Source organism: Metopolophium dirhodum, chromosome 6, assembly GCF_019925205.1.
Source record: "Metopolophium dirhodum isolate CAU chromosome 6, ASM1992520v1, whole genome shotgun sequence".
NCBI classification, from domain to species: domain Eukaryota; kingdom Metazoa; phylum Arthropoda; class Insecta; order Hemiptera; family Aphididae; genus Metopolophium; species Metopolophium dirhodum.
Genome location: NC_083565.1, coordinates 18756921 through 18774886, shown reverse-complemented (window position 1 = coordinate 18774886; position 17966 = coordinate 18756921). Strand labels below are relative to the sequence as shown.

General features: G+C 29.9%; 1 protein-coding gene across 7 annotated transcripts in view; it reads right to left on the bottom strand.

The window, feature by feature from the left end:
* Positions 1 to 17966, bottom strand: part of LOC132946784 (muscarinic acetylcholine receptor M3) — a 91603-nt gene that overhangs the window by 22664 nt on the left and 50973 nt on the right. For 5 of the 7 annotated variants that reach the window (XM_061016861.1, XM_061016862.1, XM_061016857.1 and 2 more), the window contains one exon: positions 6805 to 6923. The gene's annotated coding sequence lies outside the window, so the exon portion shown is untranslated. The remainder of the gene's footprint in view (positions 1 to 6804; positions 6924 to 17966) is intronic. The other 2 variants (XM_061016858.1, XM_061016860.1) reach the window with 1 other exon arrangement.

The window sequence follows — 17966 nt, the reverse complement described above, 5'->3', positions numbered from 1 at the left end:
CAGTTATTATAATATACCTAACTGGTTATAATTTTAGACCTGTATTTTATATAATATGGTTAAATCCACTCAAATTACTGTGTTCAAAATATGTGGATATAGCTTACGTTCAACAGAGTTTAAGACAAGACAAATTCACTGGCGTCTGACATTATTTAATTTGTCACTGGCAACTCCATGCAGGATACATGGTTAATAAATATATCTATTATATAAAATCAGAGGCCTAAAATGGATTATCCTTGTGCAAATACACAGTTTTGATCGATTTTCATAAGCGTTCGTCTATATAGATTCAAAGACATCTGTATAATATAGTTTATTTTAGTTATAGTATACTTTTATTACTATTACTTTTTCCTATTCAACACATAAATGTTGAACTTATCACAGTTGACTCACGAAAAACTTCCATTTTTTATTTATATATTGTTGCCATTGGTTACAGAAAATAAAATATTTATCATGATTGGATATAACTTTTGACCAGTATCTATTGTATTTGGTCAGAACAACCACCAAAATAACTGTGTTAAAAATCCATGCAGTTGAAATTTAACGGAGTTTAAAAAGAAAATTTGATTTGTCACGGGCAACGCCGCGTAAGATCAGCTAGTATATAAATAAATAGTAAACAGTAGTACATATATAAATAGTAGTACATATATAAATAGTAAACATAATTATTTATTTAAAACTTGACGGGCGAAAGCCCATTTATAATAGCATGTCCGATATGGGCTTTCCTACGGTAACTACAGAATATGGTAAGTCATTAGGCGCGTGCCGTTAAATTACCATTAAGGCAGTGAAGATTTTTCCAGATTTCTCTAACGGATATTACCGTTTTCATCTGGCGCGCGTGTTGCCGCAAAGCGCACTACAAGTTACAACTACCCCTACATATTATATTTATTATTTTCGGTACGCATATACTCAATAGTCTGTACTATAGTACAATATTATACAAAGTTATTAGTTTGTCACGAAAATCGTCGCATATTGTCATATATTACATTATAATATTGTGTATGAACAAGCGTATATAAACTTGCGATTTTCTCCCACGTGCGCACTCTCACAGTCGTATTTGAACACTTTCCTCGGTGCTTCGAGAAAAAGTTGATTTCATACAAATATCCAGCGAGTTATGGTTTGAATATAAATCGGAGGATACATTTTGTACATTTTTTCCATTAAAAAAAAAAAAAACAGTATGTCATAAATAGTACTTAAGCTGTACATTTATATCTATTGCCTGATTATTATTATTTACGCCATAATATTGGAATTAATAAAATATTTTGACATTTTCAATTATATATACTGGCTTAAAATGAAACAGAACAAAATTATATTGTTATGTGTTAAAGTGTTATTTATTGCTATTATTTTTTTTTTATAATAACCTGCGAGTTATTCAGTCTTCAAAAGAAAAGACATTAAGCTATACTTTTACCATAAATGATGTACAAAAAAAGGCCAAGAAAAGTCCACGGAAAAAAGTTTGAACAAACGAGGAAAAATAATTTTAGTTTCCAATAATAATCAATTTATTATTATTACTATATAAATCAATTAAAAAATGTATTAAATAATAACTAACTTATTTGGTTGCAATTAAAAATATATTAAAATATAAAGTTTAAAAAAATCTGTATGATGCACCTATATATACTAGTAATTTATTTATAAATTTATTATCAAATTATTTGTTTATAATTTAATAATGGGCTGCTATAGATTTTTCACTTAAGTGTTCCTTTTAGTCTTTAGATGTTTATATGGGCAGCGTAAAGTATATATAAAAAAGTATTTTTATAACATTATCATTGTGTAGTATTCAATATAGTTACTTAATGTTCATACGGTCATACGGTGTCGGGTGTATAACATAATAGTGTAAAGGTCAAACGACTTTTTGAAAAATGTATTTATTTTTACATGATACGTATGGTATGTAAAAATTAATCAATTTAATATTATTATCTTCTTTATAAAATTATATTGATTAAGTTGAAATATATACTTAAATACAGAGAAACACGTGCACAGAATGAATGTGAAATTAAATGTCGTTTTCGCACTTCTATGAGTTGTAGACAAAGTGACTTCAGCGATTTTTAAAATAATATGGCATACCTATTATATTAATAATTAAATTAAAGATAATAATGTGTACACTAACATAATACAGAGTAAGTGGCTTAATGTTCTAACTAAATTAAATTGTATACAAATACAAAATAGTATTATTATTACTAAAAGTATTTACTAAATTATTTTTCTGACCTTTTTTATAATCCGCACCGCCACTTGCCCATTTTGGGGATATTGAATAATAATACACGATTTTATCGTTGCTATATCGGTTACGAAAATGTAGTAATTATCTCATTTTATTTTAGTATATCTAATGCAGACGTAAAATATTATTCTACCCTCTAATAAATACAATATTGATCTTATATAATATGATGGGTCGTGATATAACTGGCTGCATTCTCTGTAGGTTATATCGTGGTAAGAAAATATCTGCAATTGATACGAGACCAGACGAGGTGTTTGACGAAAATAAAGTAAAAGTTTCAGAAACGTTATCAAAAGAAAATAATTTGAATACACTTTATTTATTTATTTATTATATTGACCTACCCATTTACACAATACCGTATTATGTTTGACAATAATGTTTGCAATACAATTACAATTCAACACCGTATACAATACTTATACCAACATTTCAATAGAAAAATACATTACTGGGAATGGATTCCTCACCTGTGTTAAATGTACAAATGACAGAATATATATTGTAAGCTTTCAGAACACATAAATTGAGTTGTATGTTAACCTAACCAGCAGAAAGCGTTTTTAAAAAAATACTTTGGATTTTCAGTATAATAATGTATATCATAGTACCTATAGGTGCAGTTTTTGTAACCAAAAAAAGTGGAATTAATATTATAATTTAACGATAATATTATTATAGTATGTAGTGTAATAATATTTATTATTTTTGATAACATTGTCACTGCGTTAAGTCTGTTATAAATAAATAAAAATATGAATATATCACGTAGGTAGCAATCAACCGAAAAAAAATTCAATAAAAAAACCATAATGGCTGATGAAAGTTAATGCCAAACGACTTGTGCGCTGTACTCAAAGGACACGCCGCTAAGTCAATACGCACGTCGAACTTATTTGTTTTTGCACAGTCGAAGATGAGTTGCATCTATATATAATATATATATATATTATTATATAGTATAGAAACACACACACACATATACATATATATTTACGTGTGGTATCGCTTAAGTGTACAGCATTATAGTACCACAATGGCTGTATTATACTGTAGTGGCGTATTTGAGAAGGATGCAATGGGTAAATTGTCCCCTCCCCTCGGGATTTCGTCCTTGGATTTCATATGTATTTATAATCGTATGTATAGTGCGCTAAGACTGTTCAATTCAACTAAAATAAAAAATGAATATTATTATTAAAAGAGTTGATAAAAGTGAGAGGGATAGCTTTCATCTGTATAAAGAGTTAAACCAAAACATTTGAATTGCCATCATCCTCCACCTTAGGTTGATCTTCAGATAAGTCACTGTATTATACACCTTTATTTTATCACTTATAGCTTAACGTCATAGGTAGAACTATAGGTTAAAATTCTGGGGGGGGGGCTATAGCTCTCACCAAAACCGTAAACTTAAATAACCCGCTGGAGATTTATCCCTCCTCATCCATACACCATCAACGTTTTTAGATTCTGAGCGGAGCTGACAATGTATTCGCTTTACAACGATTGAACGATGTGTTTTATGTATGTGGCACTATCTCGTAAGTTAAGTACCTAAGCCAATACAAATGATTTAAGCACCTACCTGAAATTCTATTCACCCATAACTATAATAATTATAGTTATGGGTGAATACAATTATTAATAATAATTATTATAATCTTAAACATTATTTAATTAGTAATTATACTAATATAAATTTATTCACCGGCATCATCAGAATAACAAAACACATTTCATAGTCGAATATTTTTTTTTTTTTTTGTGAGGGGCTAAATTGTAGTTAGGGATTCTAATCCCTCCTCCTCCTCCTAGTGGCTATTATTTATAATAATATAACATTGGACGTACCTATGCATTATGTGCGGTTGCATACCATCATCTCAGTCCAAGGAGACATCATCATTAGGTACCTTGATATACGTATATGTGTGTATTTGCATCGAGTCAACTCATCGTTACTTTTTAAGTACAACTAATGATCTAAAAGTTCGATTCCCAATCAAGCACATACACTACGCGCAATGAATCTGTCTTAGTAATGTCATTCGCCCGAGCTGACTTCGTACATTTTACTGGTGGAGTAAAACAATTATTTACGCCACTGATTATGTTAAGCTATTCGCTTAACGTTAGAATTTCAAATTATATAATAATCCTAAATTCTTCTCACAAACGCCTCACAGGAAGACTTTAATTCGACATTGTTCTTCGGCGAGTAACAGACGAAACAAGACGTAGGTAATAATAAATCTTTGACGTTTTCTCATAAAAGCTGTGTTCTTAGTGACTATTCAGTATAGGTACCTCGTACATGTTTTTAATATAATTTATTATATTATTATGTTTGATCAATATGTTTATGAAGCAGTAAACAAAATTGAATTAAAAACCTTAACTTATAATATAATTTATTTACAATGTCGTATATTACATTTTTAACAGTTTACAATGTATCTTTGACGAAATTATATTATAATATAGGTAGGTACTGTGTTTTAAACTAAAATGTCTATTATTACTTTTATATTTTATAAGAGTTTCAGCTATTTGAAACCCCTTCATACAACTTTTTTCAACGGTAAAAAGGTTTTTTTTTTAATGTGTTCAAACTTGGAGACATACTTAGTATACAAGGAGTGTCTGTAAAACGAATAGAATACCATTTTCAACTGCCGGTAGTTCGTAAATGTATTTTACCTATATAAATCTATTTCCATGTCTATGAAATAATACCATTTAATAATTGTCCATGCAGTTCTATTATATTGGACGTGTATTTAATTTTTAGGGAATAATAATTCCACTGAATAGAAATGGAATAATCAAATAATGGGTGTTCCACCTATATAGAACAACAGACTGACTGTGGAATAACTTTGTTTGAAAAAACAATTGAAATTCGATTTTTAAAGTATCAACCAATGTATTACAGTTTATTTTGTACACCACATGCGTATAAGACTATAAACACATCGATTCACAATAAAAAATAAATCGATCTATCGAGGTGTCAATATGCATTATTAGTAATTTCAGAGTAATACATCGGGTGTAATAACATGATTGTGTATACTTGTCATTAAAAACATAGGTAAATCAATATTTTTTCCGAATCTGAACGTTATTGTGATTTTTAGTTTTAACCAAAAAATAGTGTAACATATTATGTATTTATATGTAAATATTATGTAGATTTGATATTAAAAGCCATGTAATGTAAACAATTACAAAATTATGTACATTTATAACACGCTGTTATTATTGTTTGAGAAATGCGTTACATAATTAATGTTATCTTAGTAAACTGTCGGATTATTATTATTTTTTTTTTTGTTAACTTATTTAATACGTGGAAATTGTAACCTATTTTTAAACTGACAACCTGTCTACTAAATATTGAAATATTTTAATGTAGAAATCAAATTTTAATAAACTTCCTAAGCATTGTTAACAGTTTTAATTCAAGTGTCACAGAACACTAGTGCACCCAAATACTCGAGGCCTTTATGAATTAAATTATAATATTTTATGTTCACAGATGAGTGCTCAGATATGACACACACTAAAACATTTTGAATCAATTTTAATGAAATTTAATACTATGCAATTTATTAAAATGTAGTCACATAACTTTTCAAATTTTAAACTTTAGTTCATAGAGTTCTTTAGTATGGTTTTATTAAGACAAAATTATCATTCTTGTTTTGTAAGCTTTTAAACCCATTCAATCAAATTCATAATAATTTTGTTTTCAAGCTTTTTTGATCTGGTTATTATCATTTATTAGTTCCTATCAATATAATATTATATTGTGTTCACATGTATTAGTATTTCCAACATACGTTTTCTCTCTAGTTTTAATTTTATCTCTGATTATTTTTTTTATTATAGAAAATAATTTAGGTTTATAAATATTTTGAAATAGAATGACTCAATGACTGACATGTTCATGATTTCTAAAAAAAGTCTATATTTTTTGCTTTATGAGTTTTGTTTTATTATCAACTGAAGTTACCTCCCTAAAAACAAACACTTGTAAATAGTTTACACTTCAGCTACTGTTTAGGAAAAAAAAATGACGTATTTATTGCCTAACCTATAAGGCTATAGCACTACGTTTGACGTTGTAGAAGGTTAATGTAAATTATAAATATTTATAAAAATGAAACAATAAAATGGACATCAAAATATTGGTTATTGAATAATGAAAATATTAAGCAGTGTACGAAATTTGCTTAGGTATATTAGTCGTAGAAATGTAGAATTGTATTTGTCCGTTTGTAATTTGTATAATATCAGCTACAGTAAGGACCTAAAGACCTTTGAATTTGTTTTTGTTATCGTAAAGTTGTGATATTAGTACCTACTACGGATGAAAATAATATTTAACAGATTCATTTGTAATTGGTCTTTGACTAATTATTTCAGGAATAATTGTGTATTTGTGCGCAGTAATCTCTATTATTATTAAAACATAATTATTTTACTAGCCATACTACGAAGAATTCATTTGCAGTTGCCCGCGGTGACTAGGTCGACACTAGGTCGACACTAACTGATTGAATCGCTGATCATTGTTATCCATAACATGAAAATTCTTCCATTTCTGAAAACAAAAAATAATAATAATATTATTATGGTTTTATAATATACGATGATGGTATATTAAAAAAGTTTTGAATTTATTTATTGCATTGGATTATTATTTTGATTCTATTAAATTTGTTGAAAATTGTATGTATTTACTATTCAACGATAGGTACTATCATCGAGTTCATTTTAAATATTCTAGATTAGTAAATGTTTTAAAAACTCAATTTCGAGATCATACCTATATACTATATAGCGAATATTAAATTATTATGGCGTACACCAAAGTTTTATGAAACTGCAAAATGTTCATAATATCCACAGTTGTTTGGATTAATTCTTGAAGATCGATGTAAATATTGTGGTTTGGATGTAATAAAGTAAAACTAAATGACATGGTAAATAAATCATACCGTTATTACTATTATACATTGCCAACGTTAAGGGTCATTTAATGTTTATTAAGTGAACACTTTATTTTATTTTTCATTATCATTTTATCGAGTGTACAAGTCCACAGCCATTTATCAATGTACATCATTGTGCGTTCACTAAATGGCCCGGAAGTGCTTTTACATACATGTTTAAAATAATATTACCCACGCCAGTTCCATTAAACTACCGACTAAAGTTTCTAAATTTCAAACTTTCATTCAAAGGATTTCTCGATTAGGTACCTGTATATTTATAGGTTCGCCTTGAATTAATTTGCAATTCATTTATAAACAATACATTGAGCCCACACACACACACACACACACACACACATATATAAACATAATATATGTTTGTTAATATAATTATACTATAATACTCTGTATTATTATAAAGCGTTATTGGAACGTTGTTTTATACCGTCGGACCAAATGTAGTCACGTGAGAACAGCACGTGTGTGTGGAGATATTGTAATTTTATACTTTGAACCGCGTAACCAAACTATGTTATTGGCAATTTTCCAAGAAACAGTCTTATGATATAGGACTATTATAGGAGTGGCTTACATCCGGGACCACATGGAGGACGTATTGTATTTTACACAGTTATGGTTTTTGTGTACGTACCTATATGTGCCAGGTGCCTATATGTTTTATAACTATCTAATGTTTTACATTTTTGTAATTTTTGAAGTCCACATAAATAATAATATACTATTAAGTATTATTTGATCCACGATATTACTTTAGCAGCCTATTATATTATATTACATGAAAATAAATCATCTACTGTAAAATCATATCTAATGAATATTGTTTAAAGTGTTTAAACTGATCTATCTGCGAATATAACCTCTCTTCAAACACAATTTTTGGATTAATCAAATTAAATTTAAATTAATTGATAATTATTTATTTTAAATGGATATATCACATAAAACGTGTAACTATGTACAATAATATATTGCAAGTTTGAGAAATAGCTTTTATAGCCAGTTTTGGATTCTGAAGAGCTCGAAGGTGCAATTGCTTTTATAATGCTAATGATTTGTATTTTATATTTCTTTTGAAATACATATTTTGGAATAGTAAAAAAGATCAAACAGCTTTATGCAATATTTCTATAGATTGGAAACTTCACATATATGTATTGTATTCGTTTTGCATTATTTGGGCATTATTTCTATTTCTTAGTTTTTAAATTCAAAAACTTTCAGTATCCCACATATTATTTATTATTTTTGGTTGAACTTTATACATTGTTTATTTGGTTACCTTTAATCGTTTAAGAAAGATACTATATATATATTTATATAGTAGGTAGTTTCAATAAAGTTTTAACAAAATCATTATTATATTTTACATAACTATGATTTTAGTATCATATGACACTAAAAGTTATCTTTAAGATAAAGAATTGATTTATAGTGTTGACATTCATTAAAATATTAATGATAAGAAATGCGAAATAGAATTACAAAATTAACGTAAAATAAAAATAAATCTTGAGTATAAGTCGACAAGAAATCTGATAATTTAGACCAAATTTAAGAGATTCGTATGATTTATTAAATTATTAACACAAATTAAATTTTTTTGCAAACTAATGAATTATAAATAAAGTTTGTAAATATGTGAAAGTGTGTATTAAGTTAGTCATATCTCGAGTTTTAAAACTTATTAATTCTATATCATAATATAAACCAATTTATACATAAAGATACTTGACATCCTATTGGTAATATTATTAATTTATTTTGGTGTTAATATATTATTTTAACTCATATCTAATACAAAAATAAGATTTATTAAGTCATAAGCAGAGCAGTAATGTTATTGAATTTGCATATTTTTGTAGATGATTATATTCATTTCTAAGTGAATTAAAAATTTGTTCTGTTTAACTATTCATTTAAATACAATTTTTTTTTATTGCATTAAAATGCAATTTCGTCAATTTTTATTTTACTGAAATTTTTAACGGTTTTTCATAAGTTTTGTATAATTTTAAGGATATTTAGTTTTTATATTATAAAACGAAAATTAAGTAAACTTAGCAATGTAGACTAGTGTATAATATACTAGTTAAAACATTTATAAATATTTAATACTTCCATGTCGTGAATATCGCATTTTTGTCGTTAAGATCAAAACTTGTCCCTTAGTAAACAACCTTTTATGATACTATCAACCTATTGTGTTTAAAATAGTTATGTATTGATATCGTTGTAACTTGTATTCGATGTAATTCAGTGGTTCGTTTTACTTTTCCGTTTGTTGTGTCAGTTTTGTCCGCTAAAATGCCAAATAGCATGCCATTTAATTCAGTTGTTTTAAAAAATTACGTGTGTGAATTTGGATATAATTTTGATTTCTGCCGATGGAATTGTTTTTTTTTTTTTGTAAGATGTGGGACGTGCAAGTATGTGCAGATAGACAATATATTATTGTGATGCAACATCCAAAACCGATAAACATTCTTAGAGAAGTGAATGTAGGAAATAAACCGCAATAACATAAATACAAAAGTTCAACAATCAATTAGTAAAAATTGTACAAAAGTAAAATTGTTCATTAATTTACCAATGTAAAGCGTTAATATCAAGAAATATTCCATTAAGTACATGATATATTCAAATAATTGAAATATGTTTCACATCGACTTTGGAGAAGTACACGGGAAAATCAATTCCAACTATTTACAAAAATTATGATATTACATGGATTTTCAATTTTTAATTTATTATAATATTTAAATTTCTTCAATGTAATTTTCAAAATTATCTTATTGCTATTTCTTATATACTGCAATGCAATAATTCAGCAATCAAGTTAGTGAGTTTTTAATGCTATAAACTTTATTGCCTTAGGCATAAGCATATAATCTATGTAGATAGGATATGCATAGTGTCGTCCAACATACGTTTTTCACTGCGGCGATCAAACGTACGAAATAAGTTTGTGATCCGACTGACCTCTACCTCCTTTTAACTATATGTATGAATATGATCGTCCAAGTGACGATCGATGCCACGATACCCAATGTCCGCGGTACCCTAACGGATAAATATAGGACTACGTTTAAAACCATAAAGAATGTATAAACTTAAATATAATTTTATTTTTTTTTTAATGAAATCTATAGGTCTCGTGATTTTTGTTTTGTCGCTTATACTTTACATTATTATACTTTCCGTAATAGAATTTCAATAACTTTTCAATTTTTCCCAAGAAGTTAATTATTTCACACACTTGTGGCTTGAAAAAAAAAACAACACAACTACAGTTCGCTTATAGGTTTTCAGTGTGGATCGTCACTATAGTCACAGGTTATTTACGCAGCATATACCTTTCGTCAAGTACCGTTTCCCTCTCCACTTCTACTATAGTATACAGACGAAATGAAACGCAACTCCGTGTGATTACACTGAGTCTTCGTTATAGTTTATCTCTCTATTTCTCTTTCTCTCTCTCTCTCTTTCTCTCTTTCTCTCTCTCTTTCTCGTGGACGGCCCGGGGCAAAAGTGTTTTGTCCGCAGCCGTTGCTATGACTACGGTACATATTGTTGTATATACAACGCCGGTTGTCGTACAACCCGGCACGGAAAGTACCCCGCCTCGACGTAGGATCCTTGATAAAAATCAGCTCCTCCGAGAACCTCTCTCTCTCTAACCTCCCCATCGACGCGACCTTGGCAGAAATCTGACCTTGACTGTGTTCATCGTGTGTTTGCCAGACCAAATTTGTTTTTGTTTGTTTGTTTGTTCGTTTTTTTTTGTTTCGTTTTGTCAAGTATATATTCTAACCGACTCAGACCCACCGACGCCTGCTAGTTCTATTGTCAAAACTATCGTTCGTTTTGGAACAAGGGATTTACGTTGCGTTATACGTCGCGTCTGATTATGTTAACACGAAACACGTCGGAATACTTATTATCACGTTTACTTCGTATTATTCGATTTAATTAAATATTAATTAAAATATTGTTCGGGTGACATTTATGTCTACCGTCAACACCTACAACAACATTCACCTTGTTCAGTAAAAACTTGAACCCGACATTTTACTGCAAACGGCGGCGGCGGCGGCGTCATTACATTTTATTTTTAATAGCCACGTTTTTGTTTGGGATACTGATCATAAATTTAGTATGCTACTGACAAATAATCGTGAGATATATTAATGTTTTTACATCCCGGAGATATGATATTTTTATGGATGCTGCATAAAATATTTCTGCATAAATGTGAATTAATTTTGAGGATGAAAATTAGTAATAGTTCGCTAAAATGTAATAGTTAAACGTATGCAAATGTACAAACCTTATTGCCTATAGGTCGGTAAATATAAACTTTTCAAAGACACTAAATTTACATATCATGGATGTGGACATTTTGCCGGCAGTGTGTTATAATAATTATGCACTACAAGCATAAAGTAATATTATATGACTATAAATTAGTTGATTGAGCGTCGTTACACATTCTATGTAAATTGCGACTGAATATTTTTCCCCCGTACAATGGGTATGTCGATTTGGGTATTACGATTTTACGAACAGTGACAAAAGTGGGTAATAAATATAATTTATATATTAGCATAAAATGAGCCTTATTATCTTAATACGATTATTCTTAAATATATAAAATATAAAATAAATGTTGGATTATATTTAATTGGATATCTAAGACTTTACAAACAACTACTAAGTTTATATCGTTAAATCGTTTAGTTTATATGAATTTTATTTTGAAACCTATATAATGTATATTGTGAAGTAAAATAATTTAAAAATATAAATTAAACTTATGAGTTATATGAACCATAAACTCAAACATTTGGGTCCGCTGCAATAAGAAAATAGAAAACCGCCTTTAACAGAAGAGATGTTTGTTTCTTTAATTCAATTATACTATTGCAAAGTACACAGTTCTTGGACAGTTTGACCAGGTTCTAGGTTTCACTGACATAGTTATTTACATGCAAACATTAATACCGGCTACAGTTGTTATGGTCAATAACTTTTCGTCGTATATTATTTAGAAAGAGAAACCTCTATAAGCCCCTATAAATCCAAATTATTTAATTATATTGTTTCTATAGGGCTATTATAATTTTTAAATGATATATATTATACTGACGTACTATTGTATAAAATATTATTTTTAGGATATAGGAAAAAAATATTATCCTTTACATGATCATTTTATTTTTATGCCACTAAAGGGATGTATTTTGATAGTAATATATTATTATAGTATTTTTATAATAATAACCATGTTTATTCATGCGTGTATAATCTCGTTTGCTATATTTTCTTCCAATATAAACGAGAAATTACTTGTTGGATTAACGTTATTCATAATATTACCAATTGTATTATAAAACATATTAATAAATAGAAAAAAAAAACACAATGTAAATCCAATTATACTTTTATCATTCCGCTCAGAATCTAAAGGTTCTTTTACATGTATGCAAATGCATACATTGTACGGATAGTTGTAAGATTCAATATTTTTTAACGATATTGAATTGATATTAACCATCTAAGTTGATGCCTATAAAATATATAGTTATACTCATATTTAAAATCTGTTCTTATATTGTCATCACCAACTATTCGTATCCAATATAATATAAAATATTATAACATTCAAATTTTCAAACCATTATTTTTAAACGTTAAAATCACGTCTTGTTTATTCATACACAAAATAAATTGAATCCTTCCAAACGACGTCGTACCTATAGGTATACATTGCATTAGGGCTGCTTTATAATGCTATTATGTACCAAACATGTTCGTGGTATATTGGTCCATTAGTTTTTGTTCTACTTTTATATGCGTATCCTCATATTCATACACCCGGACCACTCCCTTTTTCATGGCATCCAGGTTTTCTTTTGTTTTTTTTTTTGTTGTGTTATTTTGGGGTAATACGTAAGAATCGTACCTACTATTTTTTGTTTTTGTTTTTTGATTTCACATTACAATGGTACATAGTAATTAAAAAAATACCAACCATTGTTCAGCAAGAACATAGTTATTATGCGTCGTGTATAGGAGTAATGCGTTGTTTTTCCCCGACGGTGATAGGAATAAGTATAAACAAAAAGTAGTGGAGAGAGGCACCTGTAAGTCCAGTCATTGGAGATAATGAAATGCACAACTGACATTTGCACTCTTTAAAGCGTAGCCGACTGATTTAACAAACAACTAACTACTGATCGAAGACCACAAATAAATAAAAAAAAACGTTTTCCGTATTATTGTCACGAAAACATGGAATTTATTTGTAACTTTTATTTCTGTTTTAGACTCAAACTCAGCATAATTTTATTCATTCAAGTGTATAAAAATAAAAATATAATAACGGAAATTACATTTTAATTTTAATGTTACAGAGTAGTAATAATAAAATATAAATTATACGGCTATTAATAAAACAAGAACGCCAATTTTCGAGTTTTCTGATCTACCAGCAAAGACGCTAGCAATAATTTTCAAAGAATTTCGAGGAAAATTTCATTAAATTGAGATTAATTACGTCCCAATTTACCACTAATACACCAAGTACTATTACAATAATATATTATTCACAAGTATAATTTCTTTGAATAAAATTAGTTTTCTAGAACGATTTTTCCGAAATTTTAAACGGTTTAATAGAAAGTTTTTTCACTAGTTCACTGGAAGTGAATTTACATTTTTAATGTAGCTAGCTTTTAAAATCACGATGTTGAGTTAAAACATTATACACAATACACTCCAGCGTACAGATACAGAATTTAGTTTACTAAAAATATTGGAAATTATTATTATAATTTAAAATATATTCGATGATTGTCGTTTATTCGTATTAACTATACATACAAAATAGTGCCTTGGAAATTTATATATTTTTTGTAAATTTCTGTTATAAAAATTTAATAGAAATCTTGTACTGCATTTTCAAGTGTCAGGGCATTGAAACAGAAAATGTGATGTATTTTTTTTACTATAATATCATTTAAAAATTTTCGGTATTATGATTAAAATCGTAAAACGTGGTTGAAATATAAAATTGTGTATGTATTTTAGATATTATTTAGTTGAAGTAGGTAATAATGAATTTAATGGGAAATTTGTATCTTGTATAGTTGCATACAATTTTTAACATAAAAAAAATGTATTAATATGAATTGAAAGAAAAAAAACTTGAAATTAAGTTAATAGCTCAAGAGAAGCCAAAATATTTTGTTAATTGGTAATTATAGGCGTCTAATAAATGCGGTAAGTTAAAATATTAATTGGTAAGCATTTCAAGTTCCTACGATTATTCTTTTTTAATTTAGAAAAATAAATAAGAAGCTTATTAATATTTTTTTAATATTTAAATTATTATTATTATTTTATACATTGCCATTGTCATTTTAACTATTATTGAGCCGTCACGGTACTTTTAACCGTTTTTATTTTTTACTAATCTAAAAATTTCACAAAACATTCAGCTATAAGCGCTTTGACACCACAAGTTTCATTTGATATATCTGAAACTCTTATGATATATCTATACTTACCCAAACACTATGTGAATTGAATCTCACGTCTGGTTTCTTAAGTTGAATAATGTATTTAGCTGTATGTAATGGAATATTGGACAAATAATTTTATAGTTCAGAATAAGTTGAAATTTAATCCAACAGCTTTTAAAACAATATGAAAAGAATCTAAATAATCTGTTTTATCATTCTTTATATAAGTTTCAATAAAATTTTGATCATAACGTCTTCTGCGTCACGGCTTACCTAATATTCTCACAGTGAAAAATATCAATACTCTACGGTTATCAATTTTATAATCACAACAAAAAACAATCGATTTTGTCGAAAACTCATGTTATTTCGTGAATATTCTCATTTCGTCATTTCCACCGTTTTCTACTTTTGACTCTTCAATGTGTCTAGGTATCGACCAGATCCGATTTGCTACCTACCGGTATTGCCAGAAACCACACTCAACGTTTGAAGTATTTTTTCTGTTCGAGAAGGCGTAAAACGGAAAAAAAAGCTCAGAACCTAAAAAGTAAAAGTCGTGTCGAATAATTAATTAATATGCGCGTATTACGATCATCATCGTTATCACGAACGGCGGGCACGATTTCGACTAATTTCACGTGATCCGTCCGCGGGCACACTCGCAATTATAATATGCGTGGCAGGTACTTAACATAATATATACGTAACAACCATAAAACAATAATATATTATCTGTACACCGACCTACCTACGGTCGCGGGGGTCGGCGAAATTAATCGGACGGACGACGACAACAACAACAACAACAATAATAATAATTATAATAATATCGTCGAGATAAGGAATGCGTGCTGAGGCCACCTAAATATATATTTAAATCGACGTCGGAGCGAGAATTCGCGTGATTTTCGATCGCCGTGGTCGCCCAATCGCCGGTGACGGACAGGTGGCGGTGGCGGCGTCGGCTCGCGATTTTCGGCCCGATAATAATGTTATTTTTATTGCCATTGCCATTGTACGGGCAAAACGATTTACGCCAAAGCTTACTCGGGGATTGCGAGCGAGTGAATAATTTACACGTTTTCGCCGTGTGCTCGTCTGGCGTGGGGGGAGGGGTGCGTATGTGGGTGTTTTGGCAAAGGGGGTTGCGAATCGGACGGCGGGCGGGGGGTGGGGATGTTAGGGCCGAGCTCCTGTCGTGTGCGCGAATCGCGCCATAAAAAGCTGGCGGACGACCGCGTTGAAATATTCACGACGTCGCGGTCGCGGTCGCCGAATGCAACCCTTCGCACTCACACGCTCGTTCACCCTGTGTTTTCCACGGTGCTCTTCGCCGACGAACGGCGTAATTAATTCGATTATACCGGTGCCGCGTGTCTTCAGCATATTTCCGTACCGTCTATATATTATTATTACAATGATAGCGCGTATTAATAATAACAATAATGATAATGGTAATAATGATAATAATAATAACAACAACAATAATAACGTTATTGTGCCGACCGCTGCGTATATAATGGTTATGCGTATAATATTATACAATGTAGATAAATATAGTATTTCAATTGGTCGGTAACATAATATAATATAGGTAGGGGTTGTTATAATAGACCGCGCGTATTACGTTTTGCACACACTGAAAACATTGTATTTGGATGGCTACAGATTTCTCTGACAGATATTATGTATAGACGGTATCTCTGGCGGGTTGGATGTTCGGCCACCGCACCGGGACCGAGAATAATAATAATAATAACAATAATAATTTTCTCGGCGTTTGTCCGATTTTCAGATGTACATTTTTATTCACCAAACTGTTCAATTGAATTATTATAATAATAATAACCAGTTTTCAACAAAATCAATTTTCTTATTTGGTAGTTATTCAAAAACCAATAATCCTAGATATAAGTACTTGAAAATTTAAATTTTTTACGAAATGTTTATAGCATAATTGTATAAACATGGTGTTGTAGTGAAATGATTTTGACTCTTTCTGAGCTAGGTATGTAGCCATGTAGGTACAGACATTTGAAATTTTCGATTTTTTTCTATAGATTATTACTATTTATATAAATTATTCGCTCGGTAAAAAAGCTTGAAAATTTAAAACAATGTTATTCATACGTAGTTATTAAAGATATTTAGTATACATAGGATTTAATATGCATTGTTTTTCGTATGCAATCCTTACTCAACGACAAGGTATACTCGACACTGTTCAGCAAAGCGGTTACCTACTTCCCCCCTTTTTACCGGTGAAGTGTCTTGGTGGTATTTACGATACCTTCCTAACACCATACATCGACACGATTGTGGTGGGGAGGGGTATAATGGGGGTATATCCACCGTTTTCAAACGTTTGCGCCGTGTCACGGTTGGGTAGGTCGTTTCAGGTTTCTACTACCGTCAACATAATGTTATATATTATATAATGTTATGCGTGCACACATATATTATTTAAATCAACCGCGTCTTTGCAGTTGTTTATGCTTCCATCTGAACCGTTGTGACAACAGCGATAAGCTCTTGCGCAGACCATTGTAATCAATCGGATTAGCTAGCGCATCGCAACAATTTCGCAGTTTTGTTGACGTTTTCACATAGACTCGATTAGCCTAAATTATCTGTGGTGGAGGGGGAAGGGACTTTAGCCCCACGTAATATCAACAAAATACAGGACGAAACAATAACGTTGAATTCGGCAATCAGAGGTCAGATACATTTGAGACAGATTTTGGGATAGGGGGCAACGAGTCCTCCCAAACCACTACAACCCTCCCGAATACTATACACGTCGTCGTGATCGGTAATTCACTTGGATTTTTGCAAGCGACTGACGTCGGTGAACGTCTTTTGCTGTATAAGTTATTACGTTGTACGTTCGCGCGTCTATGTTGTTTTAGTATAATTAATGTATAATGCCCAATAATAATGTGTTGTGTTATCGTTGTCGTTATCATCATTGTCGTCATAATCATTTTCATCGCACCCGAACATGCAACCCATCATCTGCATAAGGGTTGACTAGGAGGGCTTAGCCCTTCCCTCTCCAAAAACCACTTGAAGCCCCCCGAAAAATGTCCCAACTTATTCCCG